Source organism: Oxyura jamaicensis, chromosome 7, assembly GCF_011077185.1.
Source record: "Oxyura jamaicensis isolate SHBP4307 breed ruddy duck chromosome 7, BPBGC_Ojam_1.0, whole genome shotgun sequence".
NCBI lineage: Eukaryota > Metazoa > Chordata > Aves > Anseriformes > Anatidae > Oxyura > Oxyura jamaicensis.
In genome coordinates this window covers 5,597,330-5,613,656 of record NC_048899.1, presented here as the reverse complement: position 1 = coordinate 5,613,656, position 16,327 = coordinate 5,597,330, and positions in this window count along the sequence as shown.

The following is a 16,327-nucleotide window of genomic DNA, read 5'->3' as shown; positions in this document are numbered from 1 at the left end:
TTCTCATTCTAAACTAGAGCCCTAGAAGTTTGCTGCATTCCTCTCTTTTAATGGAAAAAGTGTGACCGTAGGAATATGGAAACAATACTTTTTCCAATTCTTGCAAACCAAGTGACGTATTCTCTGTAACATACAATTTATGTTTAGAGTGTTAGCTGCCTGTACATCTTAACTCTAGAAATGCTTTGGGTCTATTTGTTCATACTCATACTATTTTAGAAATAAAAGCAATCAGACAGTGACCTCTGGCTGCTGACTACATTTGGGGAAGGAAAAAAAATGCAGCTGATAAGAATGATTAAATTGTTCTTATTTGAATATTTCTGTATTTAACAAATTCTCAACAGGAGCTTGTGACAAACAGTTCTTTTTCCCCTGATTTTCACAGTAGTAATTTTGCTGCTCCACCAGTTTCAAGCAAGGACATTCACTTAAAATCCTATTCTGAGGAAATTTGGAGTGAAAGCCCATTTAGATTGTTGAAATGGTGAAAGTTATCATGCTGACGAGCTCTCTTGGTGTTCTTTAACTTTATCCTAGCTGCTGTATTTAGGACAGAGACAGGTGAATAATTCCCTATCAACTACTAGCCTGTTTAAAACGTGAATTTATTTCAAATACAAGGCCTACATCTGCCTACATCTGGAGAAAAAACGGTATACTTGTAGTGGGTTTATGTGACAAGGTTTTGGTAGCAGGGGGCCATAGGGGTGGCTTCTGTGAGAAGGATCTAGAAGCTGCCCCATGTTTGGTAAGGGCCCCACTGCTGACCAGAACTGAGCCAATAAGTGATGTTGTTTGTGCCTCTGTGAGAGCATATTTAAGACAGGGGAAAAAAATGCTGCGACACACAGCAGCTGGGAGAGTGAGAGGAGTGAGGAACAGCCTTGCAGGCGCCAAGGTCAGCAAAGACGAAGGGGGAGAGGTGCTCCAGGCGCCGGAGCAGAAGTCCCCTGCGGCCTGTGGTGAGGACCATGGTGAAGCAGGATGTCCCCCTGCAGCCCATGGAGTACCACGGTGGAGCAGGGTTCCATGCTGCAGCCCGTGGAGGAGACCACGGTGGAGCAGGTGGACCTGCACCGACGGAGACTGCGGCCTGTGGAAGACCCCTGCCGGAGCAGATTCCGGGCCGGACCTGCAGCCCGTGGAGAGGAGACCACGCAGGAGCAGGTGACCTGGCAGGAGCTGCTGCCCGTGGGGGACCCAGGTTGGAGCAGTTTGCTCCCTAGGGATGGACCCCGTGGTACGGACCCATATCTGGAGCAGTTCTTGAAGAGCTGCTGCCTGTGGGAAGCCCACGCTGGATCAGTTCAGCAAGGACTGCATCCCGTGGGAGGGACCCCACAGCACAGGGGACGAGAGTGACCAAGAAGGAGCGGCAGAGAAGAATTTCTACAGACTGACCATAGTCTCCATTTCCCCGTTCCCCTGCGCCGCTCGGGGGGAGGAGGTGGAAGAGGGTGGATGGGGGGGGAAGGTGCTTTTGGTTTCTTTCTTTTGTTTCTCACTTCTCTAGCTCGTTCGTAATAGGCAATAAATCTTACTATCTCCCTATGCTGAGTCTGTTTTGCCCATCACAATAATTACTGTGCGATCTCCTCGTCCTTATCTCAACCCTTGAGCCCCTTTCATCGTATTTTCTCCCTGTTCCTCTTTGAGGAGGGGGAGTGAGAGAGTGGTTGTGGTGGAGCTCGGTCACCCACCCAAGCGAAACCATCACAATACTACTATGACGTTTTAACATGTTCACATCTTCCTGCTTTTTAATTCTGTATGTAGTGTGCTTAAGAGTGTAAATAAGAATTCTGGCATTTAAAAATGTAATCTGAGAACAGAAGACGTTTGTGAACTATTAGCTATGGTGGAACTTAGCATAATGCATATGCTGATCCAATTCCCTCCCTTAATTAAAGGGGAACCACAGTCAGAATTTGGAAGCTCTTACTAATAGACTAAGGAGATCTTCATGGTTTCCAATTTTCAAACAGCTGGCTTGTATAGAAACACGATGTCCTGGCACAAAGAATTATTTATGCCCATGTAGATTTAGCATGACTGATTATTCACATGACAATAGAAAGCTGCAAAAGAAGTAATTTGAGAAATTTTGGCTGAAGTTCTCCTCCATCATTAACTCAATAATCAAGATTGCTGTTATGGAGGTACTATTTCAATAGCTCAAGAAAACCACCGTACTTTGCATGCAAACAACCACAACAAACAAAAACAAGCCAACCCATCCCACAAACACTGTTACCATATTCATTCTCTAAAGGAGACCAATTGTTTTTAATTGTATGTAGCTGTATTCCTCTGGATTGTTTTATATGACATCTTAAATGCATTAGTTCAAGAGGAGGGATGGATATTTTTCTTCATGTCACAGTGTTTTTTACATTTTATCCTGTTGTTAAATATGACAATTAGTTGCTAAGATGCTATATAGATAACCTAAGAATGTAGCTAGATTTCTCTTTCCCTGCATATTTATCATAATCAAGAAGAGGAGAAAAAGTGCAATTAGATGATTCTTGCTTCTACTAAAAATAGTTGTTTTGCCTTTCAGTGAAGAACATTTTTCCTCTGCTTTAAACTGTCAGTTGAAATGTTCGGCAAATTCTTGCGCAAATTAATAGTAAGAGAACAACCATTTTCAAAAAACACTTCTGACTCCTTCTGTAGCTCTAAGTCAGGTCAAGGCAATAAAAGGTCTGATAGCAAGCTTTAATGCCAGAAAAATGTACAAACTAAAAGTAGGGATTTTCTAGCCATGTAAGTGAGAGTTAAAATTCTATTTAAATGACAGATAAAAACTAATCAACTTTTTAAATTAACTTTAGTGAATAAAGTAGGTGTTGGCTTTAGTTTTGTTCCTTTTATTGAACACCTCGTACCTTTGCTGTACCAGAGAGGAATTTTTTCATGATTCATGTCTAACATGAAAGTAGCTAATTGCTGGTTGAGCGACTAATAAAAAATTAAAGTACCTTGCAGAGCTTTCTGCCATCCTTACCTTTCACACCAGTGTAACTACATTATTTGTGTTTTTCTTTGGGACTGCAGCTTGGCTAAGAAAGGATAAAGTCTTTACCACCAGTAAGCTTTTCTCTCATTCAAACCTCCTTCAATTTTTTCCCCTCGATAGATCTGAGGATTTACCTGTGCAGACCTAGGCACCCACCACCACATGCGTCCTTCCTGATGCAGCCCTCATTTCATTGATAGCAACCTCCCTTACCTAGAAGAAAAAATCATTATCCAGGCTTTTAATTGCAAAAAAAGCAAACAATATTCTTTCACCACACAAGAGAAAAACATGCTCAGTCTTCCACCTCACCTGGAGGTGGGGGGTTATTCACTGATGTGGAAGAGAACAGCAGAAAGATCCACACTTACTCTGTAAAGCTAAAGCTGCCACTTTGGGAGCCATAAGACTGACATACATAAGAGACCTTAGCCTATAAGAGACCTTCTTAACTAGGACACTCAATTAATGAGCATTTATTCTTTGAGAGATGTGCCATTTGCAAAGATCTTTCTAGAGAGAACTGCAAATCAGATAGACCACATTAGCATTTCCAATCTAGGACCTATACGTGCCTTTGTAAAATTCTAACTACGATCTATCACCCTGCGATTAATGAAGCCTCCATAAAAAGGTCTCTTCTGGTAAAATGTCCACTGCCAACACCATATCTGAGAGAAACATACATACATGATCATCTATTACGCCAACTGCCCTCTGTCTAGTAAGTCACATGAACTAAATCAAGCACATTACATATCACTTCTAGGGGAAAGCACAACAAAAATTCCACACATACCTTAGTGACATAATACTATGCCAATAAATAATAATGTTGGCATAGAAAAAAAAGATAAGATTCTACAAAACTAGGGTAGAACATATTGGTAGAATATCTGATATGATACATTCAAGAGTATTTTCTTGCTGCTATACCCTTATGATTAAATATTGTTTAGACATATCTTCTGAATTTATTAACAGCTTCTAAGGGAGCTTTACATAGAGTAAAGGCTTGTATGTATTTGGAATTACTGTGTTAATTTGTTGCCTCACGCTCATGTGCTTAAGCCCCTCACAGGAACATCACACTTTCAACACCATTTCAGTAAAGGCTTAACAATATCCTATGTCATATCATTTGAAGGAGGTCATATCAGTTTTGAAGCCAGCCTTTCACTTGCACTGCATGAGATTATCAAATGAAAGTATTTAAAACAAGATCTTATTAAGATTACACAGCAAGACCAGGGATACATAGTATTTCACCTACAAAGCATCTCAAACAGTCAGCTTCACACCAACACCAATTTCAAACATTTGCTGCTCAAGAGTCTTAATTAGTCAGCTATATTCTAATAGACTGCTTAGCCTCCTCTGAACTCAAATTTCCTAAATAGTTTGCCAATTAAAATACTTTGTTCTTCATGTGTGCTCAGTTTCAGCTATTTCGCTTTCCCAAATCTGTCTGAAATTACTTATTAGCAGAATATCGCTCTATCAGACTCAAGAGCCAACAAAAAAACATCTTAGGAAAGTCTTTTAAACTTAAGATGCTATTTGCTATTAAACATTTTTGTTGACTTGGCACTTTTCCTGACTTGGTCCTCAAAAAAAGAAAACAACATGCAAAATCCATGAAATTAGATAAAATACTTTTCCTTTAATTAATCAAAACCCCAATGGTTAATTACTTTGTCTTAAGACACTATCCCCCAAACGTCTACATCCTCTGAAGGTTTGCATCTGCAAGGACAATGTGCTAATTTTTGTATTTTATTCTGGTGATAAATATTCTCAGTGATACCTGTTTAGGTTTTTCCCCTCTGGATAAGCAATAAACACCCACTGGAATATAGATGGATCTCAAGGTCCTACTTCCTAGGGCCCATTTCTAGGGCTCCATTTTCCTAATCAGTGTGTTATATTAATTCATTCTGTCCAAAGGAGTGAGTATTTACATTTCTTGTGGAAACCCAAGTGGTTAGAACAGTTTCATAAGAGAGGTTTAAAAATTCATCTCTCCCTAGCCTAAATAGCTCAATGCTAAAATACAAGTTAAGTGCTTTTAGAGACTGGACATGTGTCAGTTTCCTCAAAGTGGGAATTCAATTTTTCACTTAAATCCTGTGTTAGAACCCTACTTATTTAGTTGTTGGTGAAAAGCAGCATAACCTACTCTTATGGATCTTGTTTAATCTTCCATTGTCTTTCTTAAAAAATAAAATAAAATCTGAACTGTTGCTTCAGGACAAAGAGGTTTACTAACACAAACAAAATTCTAATTTTATATTTAAAAAAATATATTAAAAAAACAAAACAAACAAAAAAAAAACAGGAAAAACTATTTCTAACTTTGTGTTTCAACCAACCAGTCTTCCTAGCTGGCTTATTCCTGGATATGGGAAGGAAACAAATACTTCAAAATAGACCAGCACTTGAAAGAAAAACATACTGCTGCAAATGCTATATGCTCATGGTACAACTATGGTGACTCAGTTGGGCTCAACATTTCTAAAAGCAAGTAAAGGCCAGTCAAATGTACCTGTGAAATATTAAATTTCTCTTTGATCAAGCTACACAGACTATCCAATTACACCGAAAAATTAGTGCTGTCTGTGAAGGAAAAAAAATCCATCTAGGTTCCCAATTATATGCTTCTCTCAGGAGTCAAGAAAGTAATTATGTCAGTTATATGTGGGAGTCCTATGCAATGCCAGGCTTCTTCATCTGAGCAGCTTAAGATGGTTCCTTTCATTAGATGAGAGCTTCACAACACCTATGAAAACATATACACAAAGCTTAAACAAACAAACAAAAAAACCTAGCAGCACAATACTTTACCTCTTCTCATTGTGAACTAGTCTGTCCAAGTCTGACAGTCCTTCTGGAAACACTCTTTGCATAGGGATTGAATTTCACAAGGCAAACAGATGCTTCTTGACCTTTCTTAAGAAAGGTCAGCACATTGTGGGTCTAAAAGCTTCTGACCAGCTTTCCAATTAGTGTGTCAGCATCCTGACCAGAGATCTGAAACAATGTTTGCTGCATGGCCCCAAGGTTAAAAATATTCTTCTTTATCCAGTACGATGAAGGAAAAATTTTCCTTACAAGAGCAAATAAATAGCACTTCCAAAAGCTGTCTTGATGGACCATTAGGTTACAAATTCTATAAGAGGGGAGGGGAAGAATAAACTTATTTTCCCCTATAAATACTGTATCCCCTGAGCATGTAAAATGGTACAAGAAAAATCCATAGGACGTAGCATTAATGTTAATGCATTTTTACTTGATATCCACTGCATATAATGGTCATTCGATGTTAGCACAATGTGTTCTCTCATGTCCTCTATATCATTATCAGGAACAAACAAAAGCACAGCTACATCAATAACAGAAAAGATTTCACACATTATAGCAAGGCATGAAGCTTCTCTCTGAGGGCAAGTCATTTGTGTCCTACACTGGACAATTAATGTCATTAGAGAAACTAGAATTAATAGCCCTCATTAAGAGGAGCTGGAGAATTTCAAAGCTACAAAAACTGTGACCAACCCAGAATGTCCAAGAAGTCAAGGTTGCATCCTTTACTTCTGCCTTTAACATTTGCTGAATTAGCTTTTATTTATTAAAGTACAAAGTAACCAGGTCACACAGGTACAAAAAGACCTAAACTATGATCCTTGCCTAAGATAACCACAAACACTGTATTATGTGTTTGAATACTGACTATCTAGAATTACCTAATAGTGATATTAAACATAATCAAGAATATTCCAAGTCGGAAGGGACCCACAAGGATCACTGAGTCTAACTCCTGGCTCCACACTGGACCACCCAAAACCCAAACCCTATGCCTGAGAGCATTGTCCAAGTGCTCCATAAACACTGGCAGGCACAGGGCAGTGATCACTTACCTGGGGAGCCTGTTCCAGTGCCCAGTAACCCTCACGATGAAGAACTTTTTCCTCATACCCAGCCTGACCCAGCTCTATGATGTTCCCTCAGGTCCTGTTGCAGTCCCCAGAGAACAAAGCTCAGCCCATTGCCACTGCAACCTGCCATAGTATACCTTAAAGTCCTGCATCCAAGTCATTTATGGAGACATTAAAGAGAACTCCCCCTAAAAGGGAGCCCTGGGGAACCCCACTTGTGACTGGCCACCAGCCTGATGTAACCCTATTTCCTATAACCCTCTGAGCCCAACCCATCAGCCAGATGTTCACCCATCACATTATGTATCTGTCTAGCCGTATGCTGTACATTTTGTCCAGAAGGATGGTATGAGAAGCCATATCGAAAGCTTTGCTGAAATCCAAAAAGATTACATCAACTGGCTTCCGTAAGTGACCTTGTAATAACAGGAAATTAAGGTTGTTAAAGAGAACTGTCCCCTTGTTGGCTGTGACCAATGACTGCATTGTCTTTCAGGTATTTTTCAGTAACTACCAGAATCATAATCTCCGTAATTTTACCAGACATTGATGCGAGACTGACAGGCCTGTAATTACCAGGGTTGTCTTTCTTGTCCTTGAAAATTGGAACAATTTTGCCAGCTTCCAGTCATTTGGGATTTCTCCAGATTCCCAAGACTGCTGAAAAATAAATGAAAGAGGTCTCACAACAACACAGCCAGCTCTCTGAACTTTCACCACATCAATGTTCTCCTTCCAATGGTGAACAGCATCTCTGTAGTCCTCCCACGTTGCCCAACCATGCTTCCAGCAGCCATAGACTTTATTTTTCTGCCTAAGCTCTAGAGGAAGAACCCTGTTCAGCCAAGTTGACCTGCCTCACCTGCTTGATTTCTGACATTTGGGAATTGCCTATTCCTGTGCTTAGGAATAGGAGGTGGTACTTAGAAATTGACCAGCACTGATGGACCCCAATGTCTTCACAAGCAGTTTCCCAGGGGACCTTCCTAACTAGCAGTCTGAAGTCTGCTCTCTGCATATGCAGAGTTGAAGTTTTGGTGGCAGTTTTCCTCCTGTCACCAAAGATTTTCACCTCTACTACTTCATGGTTGCTCTGGCCAAGACAGCCACCAGTCACCACCCACAAGACCCTCTCTGTTTACAAGCAACAAATCTCAGAGGGCACCTTTCTTAGTCAGCTCCCTCAGTACCTGTACCAAGAAGTTATAAGCCTTGTTTTTGTTTTGTTTGTTGGTGTTTTTTTTTTTTTTTTGGCAATCTCCTAGTTTACATCTAGAAAATTGAAGTCATCCATAAATAAATGAGTGACCCTTCATCAAGAAGTGAAAGGAGCAGATTTACCATATCTGAAAATGGACAGTCCAGCAAAGACAAGCCTGACTTGTGTTTATCACAACTTTTTGGACATAGCTGTTTGATCCAAAGGTTCATTTTTATACAGCTTAGCAGTGCAACCGTGTCTTGGATGCTGAGATTATTTCTAAGTTGCAAGAAAGATTTGTGAGAAACTACAGAGAGCTAAGCAAGGTAAGAAGGTAATACTGCAGGGAGAGGTGATGCTGTGACCATAATAGGTAGCGCCTCCCAAATTCAAGAGGAAAAATACCAGTATGAGAAGGTATAAAGCCATATGGGGAAAAAATACATCAGTTTGGAAGATAGCAACTCAACAAGGAGATTCAGCCTGTTTCAAGAAAAAAAAGAAAGGAGAAACAGCGAGTTGCTCTTATTATGTAGATAGCTGTGACACTGCTACAACAATCCCATATTCTGGCTATTTTCTCTCTGTACCTGGACAAAACGATTAGAGCTATATCATACATTCAAGAACTCAAGTTTCTGATAGCAAATTGCCAAGAGAAGACAAGTTTTGTATTAAAACTAAAATAATCCAAAGCCATTAAGAGAGTAGGAATCCGCTTAACATCTATCAGAGCAAAAAGCCAAATTTTCTATTTCCTGTTGTACTGGATGACTGTTCAAAACCAGCATTTTACAAGGCACTGTTTAAGAAAATTTTGGTTTTTTTCCTTTTTTTTTTTTTTTGAAAACATACTAATCTAGTAGAAGAATTCAAGTGCTGAAATATTGAAAAGGGAAGAGAAGTGGGCTCTGCACAGAAAAATGTATCCTATAAAACTCTATACGCTACCAAAATTCCCAGAGGCATCTTAAATCCACCATTTGTACGCCTATTAACTCTTTCACAGTGACATATGGCAATTTTAGCAGATCAGAAATGGGAAAGAAGACACGATGCATCTAGTATAGAATTTTGGGGGCAGGAGAGAGAAGATGCTGTGTTGAATACTGAATAGGAACTGTCTTACAGATATGTCTTTCAAGGTGATTAAAATCAGACCATTTATTTTTACTGATCAAGTGCACTTCAACTGCACTTTACCAAAAAGTGCAGAAATTAGTCAAATCATGAATCAAATTATGTCCTCTACAATAGCATCAATGGTATAAAATGACAAGTATTTGAAGCATGATTCCCCAGTAGTTTAGAAAATAAGTGGATCATTACTCCTTGTGAACCAAAATAAACCCGAACTCCCAGACTTCATGCCAGACCCAGGGGAAGCACCTGTCTTCTCCTCGCTTCCATACTGCCTGCTTTCTCAGACCAATGACCATAAAGGCAATTTCCACACGGTGGGCCAATATTGAGAAAAGCTGGGGATGCACCATGGGAAACATACAGGGAAGAAAGAAAGAAAAAAAAAAAAAAAAAAAGGGACTTTTATTTTGAAAAGGAAAAGTTTCAGCTTTAGGCTTTAATGATGTTTAGATTGAGCCCACAGTTTATATCATGAGTTCAGTTTCAGCATTTAATTTAGGCTATGGCTACCAAAATTAAGGAACAGGTGAGAGCTTATAATAATTTAAGTTGCTCACTCGGGAATTATCTTTGAAATATGGTTCTTGAAATTGAAAGTAATTAGCGATATGTTGCTTAGTTTGTCACGAGGAAAGGGGTGGTGACTCAAGTGCTACGCAAAGCCAAGGGCTGCAGTCCCATAAGCCCTGTGATGTGTTTTATGAATGGTACTGAGTCTACTGTTAATAAAATATACATGTTACCAAAGGGAAGTGCTTCTGAATAGGTCCAACTTTCACTTACATTTCAGTCAAAATATGATAATTAAAGAAAGGACACACTACTCTATAGATTTTTGTTCACTTCACTACCTAATCTATGACAAGCTTTAAATAAAAGCATTGTAAATTATTGATATTCTACTAGTTGCTCTCCAATCTTTATGTAGCTTGCTTCTCTGTCCTGTCAATAAATTCAGCAGAAGGTTACATATATTGAAGTTGCAGTTGTGTCAAAAACAAAGCTGCAGCCTACTTCCCTGGATGTGTTTACATGCATTATTATAGTTTAATCTGCTTTCTAATTTCCTAAGCAACGCATTTTTCCTCCTCTGTCATTTATTTTGAGTGCATCATGCTCACAAATGCTGATTACTTTTCTGCTAGGGATTTTCACCATCTGTGCTAACATAGTTGTGAGAGAGTCGTATACAATAGGAAAAAGAGATAATAGTCATTAACATGAAACAACAAGAAAAGACCTAAATTTGTAAGCTCCAACTTTGCCTACAGTTTATGATTAATGAAAATGAGTGCTTACTGAAAGCTGATTATGTGTTTCATTCTGTGTGAAGCCTGAGGGGCTGAGGCTTAGAATGCTAAAATCCTTCAAATTCCACCCAATTTAATGTCCCTCTCAAATTACTTTGTGGATTGAATCACTGAATCAGCAAAATCAGTGCAATAAAGCCATTAGAATAGATTTTCTTCTGCCTTGCTAAAAAAAGTAGCAGTAGATGATCACAGTTGATGAAGCAGCACAAGACAGCACAGCACCCTCAGAAATATCCATTTTCTTTGAGGTCTCAAATTCACAATTTTCAAAGTATTACTTGAACTCTTTAGCTTAGAGTTGAGGCAAAGGCCATCTTTCATCTTACTAGCCGAGGGCACAGGACAACCGTAACGTTGTGAGAGCTGTGCTCATTACTGCTACAGGAGCTGGGGTGCAGAGCAAGGAGCTGCTGGGACGGGAGGGACACCTCCCCAGGCTCACACAGCCCTCCTCCAGACTTCCAGCTCCCTACTCCTCATTACCTTCATTCCTCATGGGACTTTTTACCTGTCCTTCATGCTCAGATACAGGGCCAATTCAAACCAGTCTTGAGTAAGCTTTGTACTGATGTTTTGCGATTTATTTCCTTTCATGCTTATTTTTTTTTTTAATGCATGCAACAGTGCATCTCCCTGCCAAATAAACAGGACTAAGAAAACATACTAAAACAGTTAGAAGAAACAAAACGACCACGCAGAAGAAAACCACACACAAACAAATTCACCATAATTCTTTCCCACCTCTTAAAAAAATAATAATAAAAAAAAAGAACACTGTTTCAAGGCTGTTTCAAGAAGGCCTTCATTCAAAAAGAGGAAGGCTCTGTGCTTTTTATATGACATTTCCAGTTAAAGGTATTGCAGATGCCTGCGACATCTTCAAGATTACTATTTGGAATCAACAGGAAATGGACAGTATCACCCCTACCCTTCATCCCCCGAGATAAAGACTTATCACAATTTTAAGGCACAAACAAAGCATAAGGGAAACATTATGTCCAGCTAGAGCACAGATAACATTTCTGTGGCTGTCCACTGAGGATATCTTAGACAGAGAAACCAGCATTCACCTTGTAGCAATTGAATTCCTTTGCCGTTAGAAATAACTAACAATTGTTTCTAATCCCATTGTTTATTAGTTCTCATGTCTTCTATTTTGCTCCTCCTGCCTCTTACAGTACACTCACACTGATGCACCAGCTTGAATTCTGTACCACTCTTTCCAGCTCACAAAGGCAGAGCTTCAGCTGCCACAAGCCAGCATTGCAGTATTGCCCCTTTACTTTTTTTCTTTCTTTTTTTTTTTTTTTGATCAAATATGGCAACACCTTGTAAAGTAGCCTAGGAAAGCAAATAGTACAGTTTCCTTTAGGCATGTGATCAATATTGAAACAGGTTGTTTTATTTTGGACTGTATTTAAAGTTCTGGGGTGCGTAAGAGTTAGGGGCAGGGAAAAAAAAAAAAAAGGCACAAACACACTTTACCCTTCCCTTATATATTCTCTCAATGGCTGCCTCGACAGTTTTCATTGATTTATCAGGAAACTGAGATTAATTGCGAGGAAATCAACAGATTAAACTGAAATACTGCCTGTTTATACAATCAAGGCCACAACTGGAGAAAAGCTTTTGAAGAACATCCAGCATCGTGTGATGCTATGTTATGTCATTGCCACGAGTGATGTGAACACTCACAGGTCCTACAAGGTGCTTGAGGTCAGCAGCCAGACCCAAACCAGAGGCTGGCCACTCATAAACAAGGCAGAGACAACATCTGAAGAGATGACACAGGAGAGAAGGAGAGAGTGCCTCTGTCAAAGAGACACAGTGAAACATCTAGCTGTCTCTAAGAAGCTGCCATCCCTCCCACCTCAGCTTCATTCCCAGTCTTGCTTTTGCCTTTGCTGTGCTGGTTTCTGACTTTATTAAGCTCCCTGAAATGAGCCAGAAGAAGATAAGAAGTAAATAGTTTCCAGCTTGTGCAGTGAGTGCTTAGGCGAAGGGAAAAAGCACCGTAAGATGAACAGTAAGCCTTGCCTCACTCCTGAAACTTCACCCTTGGATAAAACACTAGATTTGTTGTGGTTGCTGCTTGGTTTGTATTTTTTTCCCTGATTTTTTTTATTTGTTGATTTTTGTTTTTCCAAATTATCATGTATGTTACCCGATTCGATTCCTGTTCCTCTACCAGGTCCTTAAGAAAAATCTAATGACTGTGACTGACAACCCCACAATAGCTCCATATTTCAGTAATTTATTTTGATACCTTTTTTTTCTTTCCACTATTTCACAGAACAGGGAAGTACTTTTGAGAAGATGTCTATCCTAGAGAAAAAAATTAATAACCCTAAAAAAAAAATGTTCCTTTTCTTATACTCTGAAAAATGACAGGCTATAATCCAACATAAAGGGATCTAAATTAGAGTTAAAATAAAGTCTTTGAATTATTTAATGATTAGGGTATTTAATGTAGTTATTATTTTCAAACGGCAGAAAGAATCAGAACATTCAAAATTATCTATATAAAATGCAGTAACGAAATATCACATTACCGTCTGTCGTGCAGCAACTAAGTTTAGAGACAACAGATAAAGGGAAAGATTCTCTTTTCAATCATTTTTCCTCCCCCCTTAAACCAAATCAATTAATCATTCTGTGTTTCTAATTAAATAAAATAGACATAAAGGAAGTACACTATAAAAGAAAAAACATTTCATCTCTGATATTTCTTGCTTTGTGGTGTTCAGATAAAACACTTAAATCATTCCATTGCATCCCACTCACGCACACCCAGTCCTTTAACGCAATCCTTTTCAATGCCTTATCTGTACTCTAAGAAAATCCTAACCACCCACCATGTATTCAAATGATCTGCTTTTCACATTTTTAGAACAATCAATACTTATAGGCTTAAGTTATAACACTAAAAATTTAAATTTCAGTGACATTTGGGAAAATGCATTAGAGTTCTTGGTATAAACATAAGCATTGCTAACACATAAGAGTATGCTAACACTCCTTCACTGCCCGTCACAAGAAAAACTACAATATTAAAATCAATGTATGTTCTATTTTATAGATGTGTTAAATCTATATTTAATATAGATTTAATCTACTTTTAATCTAATTTTAATTAAATATTAATAGATTAAATTAATAGATTTCATCTAGTTTGAATTAAATTTAAACTTTAAATTTAAGATTAAATATAGATTTAATCTAGATTTAATCACACTAGATATAATCTAGTGTGAAATATATTCACAGATCTATACAGACCATTTCATAGGAGAGGTTAATTCCATCAGTTGTATCATACTGAGAAGAGTTCTGGTGCATCAAGAAAGGACTACAATGGCAGACTGCTAGCTACCCTGCAGAAGTCTCCAGGGCAGCTTTGCCATTATATGCCTGCTTTTTACAGGAATACCAAAGCAAATGCTTCTGTTTGAAACATTCAGTTGAAATTTAGCTGAGGGCTCTACAGTTCTTGGACTGCAGACAGGTTGTACAATTTAGCTTAATAAAAAAAGATTACTTGCAATTCCACACTGTTCCAATTTGGCACCGACTCTCAAAGAATGACACATTTGAACTATGAAAACATAGTCCCACAATTTGTGCTCCGTCATTTAAAAAAAAAAAAGTAGGGTGCATGCCAAGTTGTTCGGAGTTTCAGTTCCATGAAGCCCACTTCAGTCCACATCAGGACACAGCAAATGAAGAATTGGTTGGGTTTTGGTGGTGGTGCTGGTCTTTTTTTTTTTTTTTTTTTTTTTTTTTTAAGAAAAGTTAACATTCTGAGAGAATTAAACCTGGAATAGAATGGTGTTAAAAGTATCAATAAGGATGGTTATTTTAAAGACTACTTTAATTAAAAATGGCCACAGAGATCAAGCAATTTTATTTCTTTATTTTTAGCACCATACGAATAACCACACACAGACTACCAGTTAATATATAGAGAGAGCAAAAAATCAGTCAGACCTCAGAGCAAGACGAGGTCAAATCTGATTTTTTAACAGCACATTCATTGTTATAAAGCACTATTTGACTAATTAAATGAATACACATGGGGAAAAGGTTTAATATATATACTGTCCATCACAATGCTTCTAATTTTGTTATTCTGTTCATTTTGCTATCACTATGTGCAATGTATTATATTGCTAGACTAATGAAACTGTATTAAACCAAATACAGTGTTGAAACTGCAGTCATGTCACTAATATTACAGTAAAATATAAAGCTTTTTTGGGGGGTAATTTTTTATTCTACAAATGAAATGTACTTTTTGTTCAGAATAAACACCCTAGTAGTCTAACAGAGCACTTTTTTTCCCCCCGATTATTTACCTTAGTTCAAGAATACTTTTGTAATTTGATTCTCAAACATGAAGTTGTTCATTAGTATTGCTTAATACCTCCATAGCTCTCTATAAAATCCTGGAATCTAATTTTTTAATTCCTGCCCCTGATTCCTGAATGAGAGGTGCTGCTGTTAGAGTTCTATTTTCTTGTTTGTTTGTTTTTTTTGTGTGTGTAATGTCTTTTTTCAGAATCCTGCTAAGGAAGGTTTCTTTGAGGAATTTTTTCCTGAAACAATTGAAAAGGGGAAGAAGTATAGTTAAAAAAAAAAAAAAAAAAAAAAAAAAGGAACAAAATGTGGAGTTTTCAAGAAACAACTACATTATCCAGAGCATGTTTCAGGAAAATAAACAGAAGCTAGCCATTTCCAGGATTCACATTATTAAGCTCCATTTTAGATCACTGATCATATAACACTGACCATATATCAGGTACTTCGTTCCAGTCCCTAAACTTCAAATTTATATATTGTTTCTGGGGCAGTTGTGACCATGCACTCAACTCCTAACACGCTGCTCATGTTAAGGCACAATGTACTCAATCTCATGAAATAAAGTTGGATTTACAGAGCCCATTGTCCTCTACATTTGAAAGATTCAGACTGCAACAGCAGCCTATTGTACAAAGTAGATAAACAACACGCTAACAAAACAGCCTATAAGACCAAATTTGACTTGTCCAGCTACTTGTTGTACAAAAGCTCCCAGCTTCCAGGATGTGCAGCAAGGCCAGGCTGTTCATTTGAAGCACAATGAAAAGGGAACTTCAAGACCCTGATGCAAAACCTGAGTTTCCAAAAGAAAGAGCCCATTCTTGAAGCCTTCAAATTTCTTATCAGGATCCATATCCACCCTTGGAAGATTTACCAGGAGGAGAGCGCCCCAGTGCAGCCACAGCTCCCAGGACTCTCCTGATGTAGGTCAAAATTTTAACATATTCCGTTTTTGAGAAATAAATAAAAATCTCCTCATGAGGAAAGGAGCTGAGATGTTGAACTTGCAGATATGGAAGTACTCCATTTTGTATGGTTTGCTTGGCTTCCTTATAACTCAACATAGGTTTTTATGAAATGATGGAACAAATGAAAATCTAATTAACAGGAAAGACTCAGAAATATGAAATACAAGATATACTATATTAAACTCTGGCAGAGGAGTCCATCAAACAACAGTAAGAAGAAAACCACTGATAATAGTGCATTAATAGCTGTCAGTAGTCTTATCATGAGGTCGTAATATTAACAGTCATAAATGCTCTTATTTTAGTCTCTTTTTCCTAGCATAAAATAGTCACGTTGTAGGACATATGCAATTATTTTCCTTTCCTATCATGACTTGGAAAGT